This window comes from Lissotriton vulgaris, chromosome 12, assembly GCF_964263255.1.
Source record: "Lissotriton vulgaris chromosome 12, aLisVul1.2, whole genome shotgun sequence".
Lineage (NCBI taxonomy): Eukaryota > Metazoa > Chordata > Amphibia > Caudata > Salamandridae > Lissotriton > Lissotriton vulgaris.
This window is the reverse complement of record NC_141700.1, coordinates 445,607,785-445,625,493: the sequence shown is the minus strand read 5'-3', so window position 1 is coordinate 445,625,493 and position 17,709 is coordinate 445,607,785. Positions and strand designations below refer to the sequence as shown.

The following is a 17,709-nucleotide window of genomic DNA, read 5'->3' as shown; positions in this document are numbered from 1 at the left end:
GGAATGTCTATTAATGGTTCTAAGTTCTAACTCCAAGTAACTAAATCTCTTCTTTATTGCAATTCATTGAGGTCATTTTTGTTTTGTCTTGTTGATGAAATATAAAGATAGTATGAATGTAAACAGCTGAATATAAGCTTTCCAACTATCCCGGGTTAACAATCAGTAGCACTTCATCATCTGCTATTGCTTCAATAGTATGCTATATATTTAGTGAGCCTATTAGTTTAGTCTTTAGAGCAAAAAGTTAAAAATAGCAAGGACATATTTTCAATCAGTCTCCAAGCCAATACTTGATGCTCCTTTAATGTTGAAAATAGATGTATTTTCTTCTGTATCATGTGTATCTCTATATTTCCTTTGAGGGGAAGCTGATAGAATGATTAAATGAATCAATTGCATATAGGTGATGAATTGTTATTTATTGCTAAAACACATGGAAAAAACATTAATGGTTCTAAGTTCTAACACTAAGTATGAACATCTCTTTTGTATTGTAATTTTTTTAAAGTCATATTAGTTTCTTCATGTTGATATTATATATTTATAACTTCATGGTAAACCTCTGAAATTAAGCTTTCCAAATCTCCCGGGTTAACTATCATTAGCACTTCTTCATATGCTGGACTTCCAGGAAATTGTGCAAAACGGCCTGTTAGCTCAGATGGTTAGAGCGTGGTGCTAATAACGCCAAGGTCACAGGTTCGATCCCTGTACAGGCCAAGTTTAATTGTTTGAAAAAAGATTAATTTTTCTTGTGTCTCATTTTTGACTGTTTATCACCTTGGATCAAACACTGCTTGAAGGATTGGATAAATACATTTGATATAGTTGTAGAATTAATTATTATTCTGAAAGCTCCTGGAATATCTATTAATGGTTCTAAGTTCTAACGCCAAGTAACGTAATCTCTTATTTATTGCAATTTATTGAGGTCATTTTTGTTTTGTCTTGTTGATGAAATATAAAGATAGTATGAATGTAAACAGCTGAATATAAGCTTTCCAATTATCCCGGGTTAACAATCGATAGCACTTCATCATCTGCTATTTCTTCAATAGCATGCTATATATTTAGTGAGCCTATTAGTTTAGTCTTTAGAGCATAAAGTTAAAAATAGCAAGGACATATTTTCAATCAGTCTCCAAGCCAATACTTGATGCTTCTTTAATGTTGAAAATAGATGTATTTTCTTCTGTATCATGTGTATCTCTATATTTCCTTTGAGGGGAAGCTGATAGAATGATTAAATGAATCAATTGCATATAGGTGATGAATTGTTATTTATTGCTAAAACACATGGAAAAAACATTAATGGTTCTAAGTTCTAACACTAAGTATGAACATCTCTTTTGTATTGTAATTTTTTTAAAGTCATATTAGTTTCTTCATGTTGATATTATATATTTATAACTTCATGGTAAACCTCTGAAATTAAGCTTTCCAAATCTCCCGGGATAACTATCATTAGCACTTCTTCATATGCTGGACTTCCAGGAAATTGTGCAAAACGGCCTGTTAGCTCAGATGGTTAGAGCGTGGTGCTAATAACGCCAAGGTCACAGGTTCGATCCCTGTACAGGCCAAGTTTAATTGTTTGAAAAAAGATTAATTTTTCTTGTGTCTCATTTTGACTGTTTATCACCTTGGATCAAACACTGCTTGAAGGATTGGATAAATACATTTGATATAGTTGTAGAATTAATTATTATTCTGAAAGCTCCTGGAATATCTATTAATGGTTCTAAGTTCTAACGCCAAGTAACTTAAACTCTTATTTATTGCAATTTATTGAGGTCATTTTTGTTTTGTCTTGTAGATGAAATATAAAGATAGTATGAATGTAAACAGCTGAATATAAGCTTTCCAACTATCCCGGGTTAACAATCGATAGAACTTCATCATCTGCTATTTCTTCAATGGTATGCTATATATTTATTGAGCCTATTAGTTTAGTCTTTAGAGCATAAAGTTAAAAATGCCAAGGACATACTTTCAATCAATCTCCTAGCCAATACTTGATGCTCCTTTAATGTTGAAAATAGATGTATTTTCTTCTGTATCATGTGTATCTCTATATTTCCTTTGAGGGGAAGCTGATAGAATGATTAAATGAATCAATTGCATATAGGTGATGAATTGTTATTTATTGCTAAAACACATGGAAAAAACATTATTGGTTCTAAGTTCTAACACTAAGTATGAACATCTCTTTTGTATTGTAATTTTTTTAAAGTCATATTAGTTTCTTCATGTTGATATTATATATTTATAACTTCATGGTAAACCTCTGAAATTAAGCTTTCCAAATCTCCCGGGATAACTATCATTAGCACTTCTTCATATGCTGGACTTCCAGGAAATTGTGCAAAACGGCCTGTTAGCTCAGATGGTTAGAGCGTGGTGCTAATAACGCCAAGGTCACAGGTTCGATCCCTGTACAGGCCTAGTTTAATTGTTTGAAAAAAGATTAATTTTTCTTGTGTCTCATTTTTGACTGTTTATCACCTTGGATCAAACACTGCTTGAAGGATTGGATGAATACATTTGATATAGTTGTAGAATTAATTATTATTCTGAAAGCTCCTGGAATGTCTATTAATGGTTCTAAGTTCTAACTCCAAGTAACTAAATCTCTTCTTTATTGCAATTCATTGAGGTCATTTTTGTTTTGTCTTGTTGATGAAATATAAAGATAGTATGAATGTAAACAGCTGAATATAAGCTTTCCAACTATCCCGGGTTAACAATCAGTAGCACTTCATCATCTGCTATTGCTTCAATAGTATGCTATATATTTAGTGAGCCTATTAGTTTAGTCTTTAGAGCAAAAAGTTAAAAATAGCAAGGACATATTTTCAATCAGTCTCCAAGCCAATACTTGATGCTCCTTTAATGTTGAAAATAGATGTATTTTCTTCTGTATCATGTGTATCTCTATATTTCCTTTGAGGGGAAGCTGATAGAATGATTAAATGAATCAATTGCATATAGGTGATGAATTGTTATTTATTGCTAAAACACATGGAAAAAACATTAATGGTTCTAAGTTCTAACACTAAGTATGAACATCTCTTTTGTATTGTAATTTTTTTAAAGTCATATTAGTTTCTTCATGTTGATATTATATATTTATAACTTCATGGTAAACCTCTGAAATTAAGCTTTCCAAATCTCCCGGGTTAACTATCATTAGCACTTCTTCATATGCTGGACTTCCAGGAAATTGTGCAAAACGGCCTGTTAGCTCAGATGGTTAGAGCGTGGTGCTAATAACGCCAAGGTCACAGGTTCGATCCCTGTACAGGCCAAGTTTAATTGTTTGAAAAATGATTAATTTTTCTTGTGTCTCATTTTTGACTGTTTATCACCTTGGATCAAACACTGCTTGAAGGATTGGATAAATACATTTGATATAGTTGTAGAATTAATTATTATTCTGTAAGCTCCTGGAATATCTATTAATGGTTCTAAGTTCTAACGCCAAGTAACTTAAACTCTTATTTATTGCAATTTATTGAGGTCATTTTTGTTTTGTCTTGTAGATGAAATATAAAGATAGTATGAATGTAAACAGCTGAATAGAAGCTTTCCAACTATCCCGGGTTAACAATCGATAGAACTTCATCATCTGCTATTTCTTCAATGGTATGCTATATATTTATTGAGCCTATTAGTTTAGTCTTTAGAGCATAAAGTTAAAAATGCCAAGGACATACTTTCAATCAATCTCCTAGCCAATACTTGATGCTCCTTTAATGTTGAAAATAGATGTATTTTCTTCTGTATCATGTGTATCTCTATATTTCCTTTGAGGGGAAGCTGATAGAATGATGAAATGAATCAATTGCATATAGGTGATGAATTGTTATTTATTGCTAAAACACATGGAAAAAACATTAGTGGTTCTAAGTTCTAACACTAAGTATGAACATCTCTTTTGTATTGTAATTTTTTTAAAGTCATATTAGTTTCTTCATGTTGATAATATATATTTATAACTTCATGGTAAGCCTCTGAAATTAAGCTTTCCAAATCTCCCGGGTTAACTATCATTAGCACTTCTTCATATGCTGGACTTCCAGGAAAATGTGCAAAATGGCCTGTTAGCTCAGATGGTTAGAGCGTGGTGCTAATAACGCCAAGGTCACAGGTTCGATCCCTGTACAGGCCAAATTTAATTGTTTGAAAAAAGATTAATTTTTCTTTTGTCTCATTTTTGACTGTTTATCACCTTGGATCAAACACTGCTTGAAGGATTCGATAAATACATTTGATATAGTTGTAGAATTAATTATTATTCTGAAAGCTCCTGGAATATCTATTAATGGTTCTAAGTTCTAACGCCAAGTAACTTAATCTCTTATTTATTGCAATTTATTGAGGTCATTTTTGTTTTGTCTTGTTGATGAAATATAAAGATAGTATGAATGTAAACAGCTGAATATAAGCTTTCCAATTATCCCGGGTTAACAATCAGTAGCACTTCATCATCTGCTTTTTCTTCAATAGCATGCTATATATTTAGTGAGCCTATTAGTTTAGTCTTTAGAGCAGAAAGGTAAAAATGCCAAGGACATACTTTCAATCAGTCTCCAAGCCAATACTTGATGTTCCTTTAATGTTGAAAATAGATGTATTTTCTTCTGTATCATGTGTATCTCTATATTTCCTTTGAGGGGAAGCTGATAGAATGATTAAATGAATCAAATGCATATAGGTGATGAATTGTTATTTATTGCTAAAACACATGGAAAAAACATTAATGGTTCTAAGTTCTAACACTAAGTATGATCATCTCTTTTGTATTGTAATTTTTTTAAAGTCATATTAGTTTCTTCATGTTGATATTATATATTTATAACTTCATGGTAAACCTCTGAAATTAAGCTTTCCAAATCTCCCGGGTTAACTATCATTAGCACTTCTTCATATGCTGGACTTCCAGGAAGTTGTGCAAAACGGCCTGTTAGCTCAGATGGTTAGAGCGTGGTGCTAATAACGCCAAGGTCACAGGTTCGATCCCTGTACAGGCCAAGTTTAATTGTTTGAAAAAAGATTAATTTTTCTTGTGTCTCATTTTTGACTGTTTATCACCTTGGATCAAACACTGCTTGAAGGATTGGATGAATACATTTGATATAGTTGTAGAATTAATTATTATTCTGAAAGCTCCTGGAATATCTATTAATGGTTCTAAGTTCTAACTCCAAGTAACTAAATCTCTTCTTTATTGCAATTCATTGAGGTCATTTTTGTTTTGTCTTGTTGATGAAATATAAAGATAGTATGAATGTAAACAGCTGAATATAAGCTTTCCAACTATCCCGGGTTAACAATCAGTAGCACTTCATCATCTGCTATTTCTTCAATAGTATGCTATATATTTACTGAGCCTATTAGTTTAGTCTTTAGAGCAAAATGTTAAAAATAGCAAGGACATATTTTCAATCAGTCTCCAAGCCAATACTTGATGCTCCTTTAATGTTGAAAATAGATGTATTTTCTTCTGTATCATGTGTATCTCTATATTTCCTTTGAGGGGAAGCTGATAGAATGATTAAATGAATCAATTGCATATAGGTGATGAATTGTTATTTATTGCTAAAACACATGGAAAAAACATTAATGGTTCTAAGTTCTAACACTAAGTATGAACATCTCTTTTGTATTGTAATTTTTTTAAAGTCATATTAGTTTCTTCATGTTGATATTATATATTTATAACTTCATGGTAAACCTCTGAAATTAAGCTTTCCAAATCTCCCGGGTTAACTATCATTAGCACTTCTTCATATGCTGGACTTCCAGGAAATTGTGCAAAACGGCCTGTTAGCTCAGATGGTTAGAGCGTGGTGCTAATAACGCCAAGGTCACAGGTTCGATCCCTGTACAGGCCAAGTTTAATTGTTTGAAAAAAGATTAATTTTTCTTGTGTCTCATTTTTGACTGTTTATCACCTTGGATCAAACACTGCTTGAAGGATTGGATAAATACATTTGATATAGTTGTAGAATTAATTATTATTCTGAAAGCTCCTGGAATATCTATTAATGGTTCTAAGTTCTGACGCCAAGTAACTTAAACTCTTATTTATTGCAATTTATTGAGGTCATTTTTGTTTTGTCTTGTAGATGAAATATGAAGATAGTATGAATGTAAACAGCTGAATATAAGCTTTCCAACTATCCCGGGTTAACAATCGATAGAACTTCATCATCTGCTATTTCTTCAATGGTATGCTATATATTTATTGAGCCTATTAGTTTAGTCTTTAGAGCATAAAGTTAAAAATGCCAAGGACATACTTTCAATCAATCTCCTAGCCAATACTTGATGCTCCTTTAATGTTGAAAATAGATGTATTTTCTTCTGTATCATGTGTATCTCTATATTTCCTTTGAGGGGAAGCTGATAGAATGATTAAATGAATCAATTGCATATAGGTGATGAATTGTTATTTATTGCTAAAACACATGGAAAAAACATTAATGGTTCTAAGTTCTAACACTAAGTATGAACATCTCTTTTGTATTGTAATTTTTTTAAAGTCATATTAGTTTCTTCATGTTGATATTATATATTTATAACTTCATGGTAAACCTCTGAAATTAAGCTTTCCAAATCTCCCAGGTTAACTATCATTAGCACTTCTTCATATGCTGGACTTCCAGGAAATTGTGCAAAACGGCCTGTTAGCTCAGATGGTTAGAGCGTGGTGCTAATAACGCCAAGGTCACAGGTTCGATCCCTGTACAGGCCAAGTTTAATTGTTTGAAAAAAGATTAATTTTTCTTGTGTCTCATTTTTGACTGTTTATCACCTTGGATCAAACACTGCTTGAAGGATTGGATAAATACATTTGATATAGTTGTAGAATTAATTATTATTCTGAAAGCTCCTGGAATATCTATTAATGGTTCTAAGTTCTAACGCCAAGTAACTTAAACTCTTATTTATTGCAATTTATTGAGGTCATTTTTGTTTTGTCTTGTTGATGAAATATAAAGATAGTATGAATGTAAACAGCTGAATATAAGCTTTCCAACTATCCCGGGTTAACAATCGATAGAACTTCATCATCTGCTATTTCTTCAATGGTATGCTATATATTTATTGAGCCTATTAGTTTAGTCTTTAGAGCATAAAGTTAAAAATGCCAAGGACATACTTTCAATCAATCTCCTAGCCAATACTTGATGCTCCTTTAATGTTGAAAATAGATGTATTTTCTTCTGTATCATGTGTATCTCTATATTTCCTTTGAGGGGAAGCTGATAGAATGATTAAATGAATCAATTGCATATAGGTGATGAATTGTTATTTATTGCTAAAACAAATGGAAAGAACATTAATGGTTCTAAGTTCTAACACTAAGTATGAACATCTCTTTTGTATTGTAATTTTTTTAAAGTCATATTAGTTTCTTCATGTTGATATTATATATTTATAACTTCATGGTAAACCTCTGAAATTAAGCTTTCCAAATCTCCCGGGTTAACTATCATTAGCACTTCTTCATATGCTGGACTTCCAGGAAATTGTGCAAAACTGCCTGTTAGCTCAGATGGTTAGAGCGTGGTGCTAATAACGCCAAGGTCACAGGTTCGATCCCTGTACAGGCCAAGTTTTATTGTTTGAAAAAAGATTAATTTTTCTTGTGTCTCATTTTTGACTGTTTATCACCTTGGATCAAACACTGCTTGAAGGATTGGATAAATACATTTGATATAGTTGTAGAATTAATTATTATTCTGAAAGCTCCTGGAATATCTATTAATGGTTCTAAGTTCTAACGCCAAGTAACCTAAACTCTTATTTATTGCAATTTATTGAGGTCATTTTTGTTTTGTCTTGTAGATGAAATATAAAGATAGTATGAATGTAAACAGCTGAATATAAGCTTTCCAACTATCCCGGGTTAACAATCGATAGAACTTCATCATCTGCTCTTTCTTCAATGGTATGCTATATATTTATTGAGCCTATTAGTTTAGTCTGTAGAGCATAAAGTTAAAAATGCCAAGGACATACTTTCAATCAATCTCCTAGCCAATACTTGATGCTCCTTTAATGTTGAAAATAGATGTATTTTCTTCTGTATCATGTGTATCTCTATATTTCCTTTGAGGGGAAGCTGATAGAATGATTAAATGAATCAATTGCATATAGGTGATGAATTGTTATTTATTGCTAAAACACATGGAAAAAACATTAATGGTTCTAAGTTCTAACGCTAAGTATGAACATCTCTTTTGTATTGTAATTTTTTTAAGTCATATTAGTTTCTTCATGTTGATAATATATATTTATAACTTCATGGTAAACCTCTGAAATTAAGCTTTCCAAATCTCCCGGGTTAACTATCATTAGCACTTCTTCATATGCTGGACTTCCAGGAAAATGTGCAAAATGGCCTGTTAGCTCAGATGGTTAGAGTGTGGTGCTAATAACGCCAAGGTCACAGGTTCGATCCCTGTACAGGCCAAGTTTAATGGTTTGAAAAAAGATTAATTTTTCTTGTGTCTCATTTTTGACTGTTTATCACCTTGGATCAAACACTGCTTGAAGGATTGGATAAATACATTTGATATAGTTGTAGAATTATTTATTATTCTGAAAGCTCCTGGAATATCTATTAATGGTTCTAAGTTCTAACGCCAAGTAACTTAATCTCGTATTTATTGCAATTTATTGAGGTCATTTTTGTTTTGTCTTGTTGATGGAATATAAAGATAGTATGAATGTAAACAGCTGAATATAAGCTTTCCAATTGTTCCGGGTTAACAATCAGTAGCACTTCATCATCTGCTATTTCTTCAATAGCATGCTATATATTTAGTGAGCCTATTAGTTTAGTCTTTAGAGCATAAAGGTAAAAATGCCAAGGACATACTTTCAATCAGTCTCCAAGCCAATACTTGATGTTCCTTTAATGTTGAAAATAGATGTATTTTCTTCTGTATCATGTGTATCTCTATATTTCCTTTGAGGGGAAGCTGATAGAATGATTAAATGAATCAATTGCATATAGGTGATGAATTGTTATTTATTGCTAAAACACATGGAAAAAACATTAATGGTTCTAAGTTCTAACACTAAGTATGAACATCTCTTTTGTATTGTAATTTTTTTAAAGTCATATTAGTTTCTTCATGTTGATAATATATATTTATAACTTCATGGTAAACCTCTGAAATTAAGCTTTCCAAATCTCCCGGGTTAACTATCATTAGCACTTCTTCATATGCTGGACTTCCAGGAAAATGTGCAAAATGGCCTGTTAGCTCAGATGGTTAGAGCGTGGTGCTAATAACGCCAAGGTCACAGGTTCGATCCCTGTACAGGCCAAGTTTAATTGTTTGAAAAAAGATAAATTTTTCTTTTGTCTCATTTTTGACTGTTTATCACCTTGGATCAAACACTGCTTGAAGGATTCGATAAATACATTTGATATAGTTGTAGAATTAATTATTATTCTGAAAGCTCCTGGAATATCTATTAATGGTTCTAAGTTCTAACGCCAAGTAACTTAATCTCTTATTTATTGCAATTTATTGAGGTCATTTTTGTTTTGTCTTGTTGATGAAATATAAAGATAGTATGAATGTAAACAGCTGAATATAAGCTTTCCAATTATCCCGGGTTAACAATCAGTAGCACTTCATCATCTGCTTTTTCTTCAATAGCATGCTATATATTTAGTGAGCCTATTAGTTTAGTCTTTAGAGCATAAAGGTAAAAATGCCAAGGACATACTTTCAATCAGTCTCCAAGCCAATACTTGATGCTCCTTTAATGTTGAAAATAGATGTATTTTCTTCTGTATCATGTGTATCTCTATATTTCCTTTGAGGGGAAGCTGATAGAATGATTAAATGAATCAATTGCATATAGGTGATGAATTGTTATTTATTGCTAAAACACATGGAAAAAACATTAATGGTTCTAAGTTCTAACACTAAGTATGAAAATCTCTTTTGTATTGTAATTTTCTTAAAGTCATATTAGTTTCTTCATGTTGATAATATATATTTATAAGTTCATGGTAAACCTCTGAAATTAAGCTTTCCAAATCTCCCGGGTTAACTATCATTAGCAGTTCTTCACATGCTGGACTTCCAGGAATTTGGGCAAAATGGCTTGTTAGCTCAGATGGTTAGAGCGTGGTGCTAATAACGCCGAGGTCACAGGTTCGATCCCTGTACAGGCCAAGTTTAATTGTTTGAAAAAAGAGTAACTTTTCTTGTGTCTCATTTTGACTGTTTATCACCTTGGATCAAACACTGCTTGAAGGATTGGATAAATACATTTGATATAGTTGTAGAATTAATTATTATTCTGAAAGCTCCTGGAATATCTATTAATGGTTCTAAGTTCTAACGCCAAGTAACTTAAACTCTTATTTATTGCAATTTATTGAGGTCATTTTTGTTTTGTCTTGTAGATGAAATATAAAGATAGTATGAATGTAAACAGCTGAATATAAGCTTTCCAACTCTCCCGGGTTAACAATCGATAGAACTTCATCATCTGCTATTTCTTCAATGGTATGCTATATATTTATTGAGCCTATTAGTTTAGTCTTTAGAGCATAAAGTTAAAAATGCCAAGGACATACTTTCAATCAATCTCCTAGCCAATACTTGATGCTCCTTTAATGTTGAAAATAGATGTATTTTCTTCTGTATCATGTGTATCTCTATATTTCCTTTGAGGGGAAGCTGATAGAATGATTAAATGAATCAATTGCATATAGGTGATGAATTGTTATTTATTGCTAAAACACATGGAAAAAACATTAATGGTTCTAAGTTCTAACACTAAGTATGAACATCTCTTTTGTATTGTAATTTTTTTAAAGTCATATTAGTTTCTTCATGTTGATATTATATATTTATAACTTCATGGTAAACCTCTGAAATTAAGCTTTCCAAATCTCCCGGGATAACTATCATTAGCACTTCTTCATATGCTGGACTTCCAGGAAATTGTGCAAAACGGCCTGTTAGCTCAGATGGTTAGAGCGTGGTGCTAATAACGCCAAGGTCACAGGTTCGATCCCTGTACAGGCCTAGTTTAATTGTTTGAAAAAAGATTAATTTTTCTTGTGTCTCATTTTTGACTGTTTATCACCTTGGATCAAACACTGCTTGAAGGATTGGATGAATACATTTGATATAGTTGTAGAATTAATTATTATTCTGAAAGCTCCTGGAATATCTATTAATGGTTCTAAGTTCTAACTCCAAGTAACTAAATCTCTTCTTTATTGCAATTCATTGAGGTCATTTTTGTTTTGTCTTGTTGATGAAATATAAAGATAGTATGAATGTAAACAGCTGAATATAAGCTTTCCAACTATCCCGGGTTAACAATCAGTAGCACTTCATCATCTGCTATTTCTTCAATAGTATGCTATATATTTAGTGAGCCTATTAGTTTAGTCTTTAGAGCAAAAAGTTAAAAATAGCAAGGACATATTTTCAATCAGTCTCCAAGCCAATACTTGATGCTCCTTTAATGTTGAAAATAGATGTATTTTCTTCTGTATCATGTGTATCTCTATATTTCCTTTGAGGGGAAGCTGATAGAATGATTAAATGAATCAATTGCATATAGGTGATGAATTGTTATTTATTGCTAAAACACATGGAAAAAACATTAATGGTTCTAAGTTCTAACACTAAGTATGAACATCTCTTTTGTATTGTAAATTTTTTTAAAGTCATATTAGTTTCTTCATGTTGATATTATATATTTATAACTTCATGGTAAACCTCTGAAATTAAGCTTTCCAAATCTCCCGGGTTAACTATCATTAGCACTTCTTCATATGCTGGACTTCCAGGAAATTGTGCAAAACTGCCTGTTAGCTCAGATGGTTAGAGCGTGGTGCTAATAACGCCAAGGTCACAGGTTCGATCCCTGTACAGGCCAAGTTTTATTGTTTGAAAAAAGATTAATTTTTCTTGTGTCTCATTTTTGACTGTTTATCACCTTGGATCAAACACTGCTTGAAGGATTGGATAAATACATTTGATATAGTTGTAGAATTAATTATTATTCTGTAAGCTCCTGGAATATCTATTAATGGTTCTAAGTTCTAACGCCAAGTAACTTAAACTCTTATTTATTGCAATTTATTGAGGTCATTTTTGTTTTGTCTTGTAGATGAAATATAAAGATAGTATGAATGTAAACAGCTGAATATAAGCTTTCCAACTATCCCGGGTTAACAATCGATAGAACTTCATCATCTGCTATTTCTTCAATGGTATGCTATATATGTATTGAGCCTATTAGTTTAGTCTTTAGAGCATAAAGTTAAAAATGCCAAGGACATACTTTCAATCAATCTCCTAGCCAATACTTGATGCTCCTTTAATGTTGAAAATAGATGTATTTTCTTCTGTATCATGTGTATCTCTATATTTCCTTTGAGGGGAAGCTGATAGAATGATTAAATGAATCAATTGCATATAGGTGATGAATTGTTATTTATTGCTAAAACACATGGAAAAAACATTAGTGGTTCTAAGTTCTAACACTAAGTATGAACATCTCTTTTGTATTGTAATTTTTTTAAAGTCATATTAGTTTCTTCATGTTGATAATATATATTTATAACTTCATGGTAAGCCTCTGAAATTAAGCTTTCCAAATCTCCCGGGTTAACTATCATTAGCACTTCTTCATATGCTGGACTTCCAGGAAAATGTGCAAAATGGCCTGTTAGCTCAGATGGTTAGAGCGTGGTGCTAATAACGCCAAGGTCACAGGTTCGATCCCTGTACAGGCCAAGTTTAATTGTTTGAAAAAAGATTAATTTTTTTTTTGTCTCATTTTTGACTGTTTATCACCTTGGATCAAACACTGCTTGAAGGATTCGATAAATACATTTGATATAGTTGTAGAATTAATTATTATTCTGAAAGCTCCTGGAATATCTATTAATGGTTCTAAGTTCTAACGCCAAGTAACTTAATCTCTTATTTATTGCAATTTATTGAGGTCATTTTTGTTTTGTCTTGTTGATGAAATATAAAGATAGTATGAAAGTAAACAGCTGAATATAAGCTTTCCAATTATCCCGGGTTAACAATCAGTAGCACTTCATCATCTGCTTTTTCTTCAATAGCATGCTATATATTTAGTGAGCCTATTAGTTTAGTCTTTAGAGCATAAAGTTAAAAATGCCAAGGACATACCTTCAATCAGTCTCCAAGCCAATACTTGATGCTCCTTTAATGTTGAAAATAGATGTATTTTCTTCTGTATCATGTGTATGTCTATATTTCCTTTGAGGGGAAGCTGATAGAATGATTAGATGAATCAATTGCATATAGGTGATGAATTGTTATTTATTGCTAAAACACATGGAAAAAACATTAATGGTTCTAAGTTCTAACACTAAGTATGAACATCTCTTTTGTATTGTAATTTTTTTAAAGTCATATTAGTTTCTTCATGTTGATATTATATATTTATAACTTCATGGTAAACCTCTGAAATTAAGCTTTCCAAATCTCCCGGGTTAACTATCATTAGCAGTTCTTCACATGCTGGACTTCCAGGAATTTGGGCAAAATGGCTTGTTAGCTCAGATGGTTAGAGCGTGGTGCTAATAACGCCGAGGTCACAGGTTCGATCCCTGTACAGGCCAAGTTTAATTGTTTGAAAAAAGAGTAACTTTTCTTGTGTTTCATTCTTGACTGTTTATCACCTTGGATCAAACGCTGCTTGAAGGATTGGATGAATACATTTGATATAGTTGTAGAATTAATTATTATTCTGAAAGCTCCTGGAATATCTATTAATGGTTCTAAGTTCTAACGCCAAGTAACTAAATCTTCTATTTATTGCAATTTATTGAGGTCATTTTTGTTTTGTCTTGTTGATGAAATATAAAGATAGTATGAATGTAAACAGCTGAATATAAGCTTTCCAACTATCCCGGGTTAACAATCGATAGCACTTCATCATCTGCTATTTCTTCAATGGTATGCTATATATTTATTGAGCCTATTAGTTTAGTCTTTAGAGCATAAAGTTAAAAATGCCAAGGACATACCTTCAATCAGTCTCCAAGCCAATACTTGATGCTCCTTTAATGTTGAAAATAGATGTATTTTCTTCTGTATCATGTGTATGTCTATATTTCCTTTGAGGGGAAGCTGATAGAATGATTAGATGAATCAATTGCATATAGGTGATGAATTGTTATTTATTGCTAAAACACATGGAAAAAACATTAATGGTTCTAAGTTCTAACACTAAGTATGAACATCTCTTTTGTATTGTAATTTTTTTAAAGTCATATTAGTTTCTTCATGTTGATATTATATATTTATAACTTCATGGTAAACCTCTGAAATTAAGCTTTCCAAATCTCCCGGGTTAACTATCATTAGCACTTCTTCATATGCTGGACTTCCAGGAAATTGTGCAAAACTGCCTGTTAGCTCAGAGGGTTAGAGCGTGGTGCTAATAACGCCAAGGTCACAGGTTCGATCCCTGTATAGGCCAAGTTTAATTGTTTGAAAAAAGATAAATTTTTCTTGTGTCTCATTTTTGACTGTTTATCACCTTGGATCAAACACTGCTTGAAGGATTGGATGAATACATTTGATATAGTTGTAGAATTAATTATTATTCTGAAAGCTCCTGGAATATCTATTAATGGTTCTAAGTTCTAACTCCAAGTAACTAAATCTCTTCTTTATTGCAATTCATTGAGGTCATTTTTGTTTTGTCTTGTTGATGAAATATAAAGATAGTATGAATGTAAACAGCTGAATATAAGCTTTCCAACTATCCCGGGTTAACAATCAGTAGCACTTCATCATCTGCTATTTCTTCAATAGTATGCTATATATTTAGTGAGCCTATTAGTTTAGTCTTTAGAGCAAAAAGTTAAAAATAGCAAGGACATCTTTTCAATCAGTCTCCAAGCCAATACTTGATGCTCCTTTAATGTTGAAAATAGATGTATTTTCTTCTGTATCATGTGTATCTCTATATTTCCTTTGAGGGGAAGCTGATAGAATGATTAAATGAATCAAATGCATTTAGGTGATGAATTGTTATTTATTGCTAAAACACATGGAAAAAACATTAATGGTTCTAAGTTCTAACACTAAGTATGATCATCTCTTTTGTATTGTAATTTTTTTAAAGTCATATTAGTTTCTTCATGTTGATATTATATATTTATAACTTCATGGTAAACCTCTGAAATTAAGCTTTCCAAATCTCCCGGGTTAACTATCATTAGCACTTCTTCATATGCTGGACTTCCAGGAAATTGTGCAAAACGGCCTGTTAGCTCAGATGGTTAGAGCGTGGTGCTAATAACGCCAAGGTCACAGGTTCGATCCCTGTACAGGCCAAGTTTAATTGTTTGAAAAAAGATTAATTTTTCTTGTGTCTCATTTTTGACTGTTTATCACCTTGGATCAAACACTGCTTGAAGGATTGGATAAATACATTTGATATAGTTGTAGAATTAATTAGTATTCTGAAAGCTCCTGGAATATCTATTAATGGTTCTAAGTTCTAACGCCAAGTAACTTAAACTCTTATTTATTGCAATTTATTGAGGTCATTTTTGTTTTGTCTTGTAGATGAAATATAAAGATAGTATGAATGTAAACAGCTGAATATAAGCTTTCCAACTATCCCGGGTTAACAATCGATAGAACTTCATCATCTGCTATTTCTTCAATGGTATGCTATATATTTATTGAGCCTATTAGTTTAGTCTTTAGAGCATAAAGTTAAAAATGCCAAGGACATACTTTCAATCAATCTCCTAGCCAATACTTGATGCTCCTTTAATGTTGAAAATAGATGTATTTTCTTCTGTATCATGTGTATCTCTATATTTCCTTTGAGGGGAAGCTGATAGAATGATTAAATGAATCAATTGCATATAGGTGATGAATTGTTATTTATTGCTAAAACACATGGAAAAAACATTAATGGTTCTAAGTTCTAACACTAAGTATGAACATCTCTTTTGTATTGTAATTTTTTTAAAGTCATATTAGTTTCTTCATGTTGATATTATATATTTATAACTTCATGGTAAACCTCTGAAATTAAGCTTTCCAAATCTCCCGGGTTAACTATCATTAGCACTTCTTCATATGCTGGACTTCCAGGAAATTGTGCAAAATGGCCTGTTAGCTCAGATGGTTAGAGCGTGGTGCTAATAACGCCAAGGTCACAGGTTCGATCCCTGTACAGGCCAAGTTTAATTGTTTGAAAAAAGATTAATTTTTCTTGTGTCTCATTTTTGACTGTTTATCACCTTGGATCAAACACTGCTTGAAGGATTGGATGAATACATTTTATATAGTTGTAGAATTAATTATTATTCTGAAAGCTCCTGGAATATCTATTAATGGTTCTAAGTTCTAACTCCAAGTAACTAAATCTCTTCTTTATTGCAATTCATTGAGGTCATTTTTGTTTTGTCTTGTTGATGAAATATAAAGATAGTATGAATGTAAACAGCTGAATATAAGCTTTCCAACTATCCCGGGTTAACAATCAGTAGCACTTCATCATCTGCTATTTCTTCAATAGTATGCTATATATTTAGTGAGCCTATTAGTTTAGTCTTTAGAGCAAAAAGTTAAAAATAGCAAGGACATATTTTCAATCAGTCTCCAAGCCAATACTTGATGCTCCTTTAATGTTGAAAATAGATGTATTTTCTTCTGTATCATGTGTATCTCTATATTTCCTTTGAGGGGAAGCTGATAGAATGATTAAATGAATCAATTGCATATAGGTGATGAATTGTTATTTATTGCTAAAACACATGGAAAAAACATGAATGGTTCTAAGTTCTAACACTAAGTATGAACATCTCTTTTGTATTGTAATTTTTTTAAAGTCATATTAGTTTCTTCATGTTGATATTATATATTTATAACTTCATGGTAAACCTCTGAAATTAAGCTTTCCAAATCTCCCGGGTTAACTATCATTAGCACTTCTTCATATGCTGGACTTCCAGGAAATTGTGCAAAACGGCCTGTTAGCTCAGATGGTTAGAGTGTGGTGCTAATAACGCCAAGGTCACAGGTTCGATCCCTGTACAGGCCAAGTTTAATTGTTTGAAAAAAGATTAATTTTTCTTGTGTCTCATTTTTGACTGTTTATCACCTTGGATCAAACACTGCTTGAAGGATTGGATAAATACATTTGATATAGTTGTAGAATTAATTATTATTCTGAAAGCTCCTGGAATATCTATTAATGGTTCTAAGTTCTAACGCCAAGTAACTTAAACTCTTATTTATTGCAATTTATTGAGGTCATTTTTGTTTTGTCTTGTAGATGAAATATGAAGATAGTATGAATGTAAACAGCTGAATATAAGCTTTCCAACTATCCCGGGTTAACAATCGATAGAACTTCATCATCTGCTATTTCTTCAATGGTATGCTATATATTTATTGAGCCTATTAGTTTAGTCTTTAGAGCATAAAGTTAAAAATGCCAAGGACATACTTTCAATCAATCTCCTAGCCAATACTTGATGCTCCTTTAATGTTGAAAATAGATGTATTTTCTTCTGTATCATGTGTATCTCTATATTTCCTTTGAGGGGAAGCTGATAGAATGATTAAATGAATCAATTGCATATAGGTGATGAATTGTTATTTATTGCTAAAACACATGGAAAAAACATGA

General features: G+C 31.8%; 11 non-coding genes across 11 annotated transcripts; all 11 read left to right on the top strand.

The window, feature by feature from the left end:
• Positions 1-649: 649 nt before the first annotated feature.
• Positions 650-723, top strand: TRNAI-AAU (transfer RNA isoleucine (anticodon AAU)). The gene has a single exon. It is a non-coding gene; the product is annotated as a tRNA-Ile (tRNA).
• A 789-nt stretch (positions 724-1,512) lies between these two features.
• Positions 1,513-1,586, top strand: TRNAI-AAU (transfer RNA isoleucine (anticodon AAU)). The gene has a single exon. It is a non-coding gene; the product is annotated as a tRNA-Ile (tRNA).
• A 1,651-nt stretch (positions 1,587-3,237) lies between these two features.
• Positions 3,238-3,311, top strand: TRNAI-AAU (transfer RNA isoleucine (anticodon AAU)). Its single transcript has one exon. It is a non-coding gene; the product is annotated as a tRNA-Ile (tRNA).
• A 789-nt stretch (positions 3,312-4,100) lies between these two features.
• Positions 4,101-4,174, top strand: TRNAI-AAU (transfer RNA isoleucine (anticodon AAU)). Its single transcript has one exon. It is a non-coding gene; the product is annotated as a tRNA-Ile (tRNA).
• Positions 4,175-4,963: 789 nt separating this feature from the next.
• TRNAI-AAU (transfer RNA isoleucine (anticodon AAU)) lies at positions 4,964-5,037 on the top strand. Its single transcript has one exon. It is a non-coding gene; the product is annotated as a tRNA-Ile (tRNA).
• A 789-nt stretch (positions 5,038-5,826) lies between these two features.
• Positions 5,827-5,900, top strand: TRNAI-AAU (transfer RNA isoleucine (anticodon AAU)). The gene has a single exon. It is a non-coding gene; the product is annotated as a tRNA-Ile (tRNA).
• A 789-nt stretch (positions 5,901-6,689) lies between these two features.
• On the top strand, positions 6,690-6,763 carry TRNAI-AAU (transfer RNA isoleucine (anticodon AAU)). Its single transcript has one exon. It is a non-coding gene; the product is annotated as a tRNA-Ile (tRNA).
• Positions 6,764-9,277: 2,514 nt separating this feature from the next.
• Positions 9,278-9,351, top strand: TRNAI-AAU (transfer RNA isoleucine (anticodon AAU)). The gene has a single exon. It is a non-coding gene; the product is annotated as a tRNA-Ile (tRNA).
• Positions 9,352-12,729: 3,378 nt separating this feature from the next.
• Positions 12,730-12,803, top strand: TRNAI-AAU (transfer RNA isoleucine (anticodon AAU)). The gene has a single exon. It is a non-coding gene; the product is annotated as a tRNA-Ile (tRNA).
• Positions 12,804-15,318: 2,515 nt separating this feature from the next.
• Positions 15,319-15,392, top strand: TRNAI-AAU (transfer RNA isoleucine (anticodon AAU)). The gene has a single exon. It is a non-coding gene; the product is annotated as a tRNA-Ile (tRNA).
• A 789-nt stretch (positions 15,393-16,181) lies between these two features.
• Positions 16,182-16,255, top strand: TRNAI-AAU (transfer RNA isoleucine (anticodon AAU)). The gene has a single exon. It is a non-coding gene; the product is annotated as a tRNA-Ile (tRNA).
• The last annotated feature ends 1,454 nt before the right edge of the window (positions 16,256-17,709 follow it).